Source organism: Zalophus californianus, chromosome 1 (genome assembly GCF_009762305.2).
Source record: "Zalophus californianus isolate mZalCal1 chromosome 1, mZalCal1.pri.v2, whole genome shotgun sequence".
In the NCBI taxonomy this organism is placed as follows: domain Eukaryota; kingdom Metazoa; phylum Chordata; class Mammalia; order Carnivora; family Otariidae; genus Zalophus; species Zalophus californianus.
In genome coordinates this window covers 131,806,919-131,811,514 of record NC_045595.1, presented here as the reverse complement: position 1 = coordinate 131,811,514, position 4,596 = coordinate 131,806,919, and positions in this window count along the sequence as shown.

Genomic DNA, 4,596 nt, shown 5'->3' with positions numbered 1-4,596 from the left:
ATTAAACTATGACACAATACTTTTTTCGCTTAGATTAAAAAAATGTTTATTTTGAAGTACCCTTTTTGGCTTAAACACAGATCTTATTATATATCGCTCTTGTACATACTTAGAAAAAAACTGTAAGCCAGGTAAATTGGATAAGGTTCTCCTGAGGGGTCTTCATAGCAGCTGTCATGCCTCTATTACCTTACGTCTAAAAACACGCCTTAGTCAGTGGTAACCACTGTATTTCATTGAGCTGAAAACTCCATCCGTTGCTTGGGGTGGAGATACAGCCCCTCCAGAGCACATTTGCTTTCGCTTCTGTTATTGTGCGAACTGGAACTGTTTTTTCCTCCAATATTTGCTGTATATATTTTTTAGAATCTTATTTTGGATTTTCTTTTTTCATCTGAGAACGCTGTGCCTTTCTTTTTCTGACTCTAACTTGACTCCAGTGATTGAGTGGGAGAGGTGGCATAGGTTGTAGGTGGAGTGGAGTATTCTCTTCACACCTTCCTATGAGGGAGCTCTTCACATCTTCAGAGCTGCCATCAACACTGGGCATTAACCTGCCTCTCCGGGCTAAGGGCTCCTCACTCATGGCTCTTGTCTGAAACAGGAGCCCTCTGTCGTCCATATTAGGTAAACAGGGGCAGGGTGGTAAATGTTAGACCTACCTGGCTGCTGTGTCTGTGGCTTTCCAAATAATCACTTCATTTTCTCCAAACTTCCTCCAGCTCCCCATGTCTGCCACCCCTGTCTTGAAGTACCCCTTGAGCTGCTTCTGCACATCTTCCCTTACTCATATTGGGCTGTGATTTCTCCTTCAGTAATCTCCACTGCTTCCCATATGTTGGAGATGTTATATGCTTTCTGTACCAACATAACCATCTTTTATTGTTGTTATCCTAGGCTCTTTTGGGTTTATTAATATTATTTTTCTATTTCCAGAAGTCTGGGGTGGGATGTGAGGCTAGAATGTGCATTCATACCACAGTATTTCTAATCTCATCTACTAGCATTTTATTTTATTTTATTTTATTTTATTTTTTTAAATGGAGAGGATACGACGGCTTCTTTTTTTTTTAAGATTTTATTTATTTATTTGAGAAAGCGAGAATGAGAGAGAGAGATAGAGAGAGAGAGAGCGAGCACATGAGAGGGGGGAGGGTCAGAGGGAGAAGCAGACTCCCCGCTGAACAGGGAGCCTGATGCGGGACTCGATCCCTGGACTCCAGGATCATGACCTGAGCCAAAGGCAGTTACCGAACCAACTGAGCCACCCAGGCGCCCTACTAGCATTTTAATAGTAGTTATGGCTGAGTAACTTAAAATTTATACTTGATGTATTTTTAAACTTTTCTTTGCTTTTTTCTTTCTTATTAAGTAGGCTCTCTGCCCAACATGGAACTCAAACTCATGACCCTGAGATTAAGAGTCGTGTGCTCTACGGACTGAGCCAGGCAGGCACCCCACCTTCTTAAATAATATATCTACATTACTTCGCTTAATTATATTTTCAATTACAAAAGTAATTGAAGTATGCTTGTACAAAATCAAAAGTGAAACTCTGTCCTCCTCACCATTTCCAATTCCATTCCTCAGAGGTAACCACAGTCTTCATCTGAATTTCACAATCTTGACACTATTGGCACGTGGGCCAGATAATTCTTTGTTGCTGAGGGATGTCCTGTCCATTGTGGGATGTTAGATCCCTACCAGGGATGCTAATAGCAACCCCAAGTTGTGATGACCAAAAATGTCTTCAGACATTACCAAATGCCCCCTGGGGTGGTGGGGGGAAGGTCATCTGTGGTTAGAACCATTGGTCTAGATTGATACATACATACATACACATTTAAGGGAAAATAACTTGTTATACTGAAATAGTAAATGCTAAATCCTTGCTGTTCAATATGCTAAAGTATGCTCTTCGAACACTAGCCTGATGCTAAGAGTATTATAAAAAAAACCCAAAAAACCTCCAAAAACAGTGTTCTGAGGTCAGATAAATTTTGGTAACACTGAGTTAACAAAATTAAACTGTTTTCTTTCCTCCCTGACTACTCTGAACCTTTAAGTTTCTACTGTGCATTGTGAATCTTTAGGAGGCAGCCATAATTATACTACTCCCAAGTTTATATGGCTGCAGAATCTTTATTTCATGGAGCATTTCATGGGACTAATGTTCTAAGGAAACCCAGTGGGAAATTACACATCGATCCTCTGGGTATAAGAAAGCCCATGGCAGATTTTAAACAAAGACAAAGCTGAAACAATTAAAAACAAAAGCAGAACACCAGAACTATTTATAGCAGGTTTTAAACAAATATAAAGCTGAAACAAGGGGCACCTGGGTGGCTCAGTCGTTAAGTGTCTGCCTTCGGCTCAGGTCATGATCCCAAGGTCCTGGGATCAAGCCCCGCATTGGGCTCCCTGCTCGGCGGGAAGCCTGCTTCTCCCTCTCCCACTCCCCCTGCTTGTGTTCCCTCTCTCGCTGTGTCTCTCTCTGTCAAATAAATAAATAAAATCTTAAAAAAAAGATGAAACAATTAAATAAAAGAACTATTTTATGTTCCCAGGAGTCTCCCATCTCCCTACTTAATCTAATCTACTCTTAAGGAAAATCAAACCTGAGATAAAAGTTCGGCAGAAGAATCAGAAGCAGATTGGCAGGCCCACTTGGCATGTGGAAAGGTATGTGACTCACCAGTGGGCCAGTTATTTATGAAATACCACTAGTTGTTGCCAAAGAGGGAAAAAAAGGATACCAATTCCATTTGAGAAGAGGCTTATCTCATGAGTGGCCCTCACAGTTCTTTAGTTTTCCCTCTAGTTTTCCCAAGATTCCAGGCCACTATCTGATTTTCGTTGTTGTTGTTGTTCCTCATGGGAATAGGTAGATAAAGTTATTGTTTTCAACAGAATTACAATGGCACAGTATTTCTCTCTTTCACTCTCTCTCTCTTTTTAACTCTCATTGACTTTCTAACCATTTATTAGGTCTTCAGATCTTAAAACAAAATTCTTATTAGAAGAATACAAATAAATGAAGATCTTTTATAATGTTTCTCTCAGATTAATCGTCACTGCTTATGTGTGGCGAATACAAGGTCTTTTCTTTCTTGTTTTAGTAGTTGTTAGAGAAGACTCAGATTGCACCATAGGAGTGCACTGCAAAGAGACTTTTGATTGGAGTGAAGGTTGCCTGGGATTAGGTGAATGTTCGGTGGTATAAAAGACAGCAGGGATATAAATGAGCAACATTCATGCCTTTCTGTCCTTTTCTCTCCTCACGAACGAAATGAGAAGGTGAAAGTAGGCTGAAAAAGCAAGAAAAGTTGCAGGTAGAAGTTGTAGAGGGTGATATTTATGGTATTTCTGCACCATTTCCAAGCTGATTATCCAATATTCATAATTAGGAGAGATAGAAAAAAGTGAAAAAGAATTTAAAAAGCCCCACATTGACTCATTCAGTGGGGCCAGGGCAGAAAAAGTGAAGGCTGTTCCGTGCTTATCTAAATAGTTTCAGTTTCTATTTTTGGCAGAAAAGCAGCTTTGTAAGAGGAACCTATATCATAGTATTTACTCTCATCCATGTTGACACCAGAGGGCACTAGTAAATGTGTATAAAAAGTTAAAACTCTAAAATCTACAGAGTACAAAACTAAGTGTGAATCCTCGTGAAGTCCATTAGCTACCCTGTATTTTTTATTAACCTACAAACAGATACTCATAACTACTTCTAAATGAAGGTCTTATAAGCTGAAATATTTATAACTACTCCTAAATGAAAGTCTCAATTTTTAAATCTAAAACTATGTTTCAGATTCAGATGGCTCTTTGATATGATCAGTTGTGACAGGTTATAACTGTTATAGAAATCTTAATTAAAAAAAAAGAAATCTGGACTTTGAGAGGCAGTGGTGGTACCTGTATTATCCTAGGGTGCCATGTGGTTGGGGCTTTGCCTTTTTTTCCTTAGCTATCAGCCTGATGCTCTGTCCTGACTTTCTGGGCATACTCCAAGAAGATAGTGTGTGTATTTGGAGAGAAAAGGGTAGGGTGGAATGAGGGTGGGAGGGATGGGAATAAGGCTCTACAGGAGTTTTTGGATAAAGATTTCCCCTGCAGCAAAAGAGAAAGGATAGATAGATTGAAATTATATAACACATGGGACCCCTGACTGGCTCAGTCAGAAGAGCATGTGACTCTTGATCTTGGGCTTGTGAGTTTGAGCCCCACGTTGGGTGCAGAGATTACTAAATAAATAAATAAAAAAGAAATTATGCAACACAGGTTTCAAAGGAAAATACACAAAGACTTTGCAACAATGCTGTTTGGTAAAAAAGTACAAAACTCGATTTAATAAATAATGTTTATTTTGAAAGAATGTTTATTTTGGAATATTACGAGTATAGTTTGTTTAAACAGTTATTACAGGCTTACTAATTAAGGTCACACATTTCAGGTTTTTATTTATTTATTTATTTTTACAAACGAAGCTAGGAAAAACTTGAGAATTAAAGAGACTGTCATTATTTTGGTAAAACAGAAGAAAGTAATTATGTGTTCAGGACTTGGTGTCAAGCAGATATGGAACGGACTTAT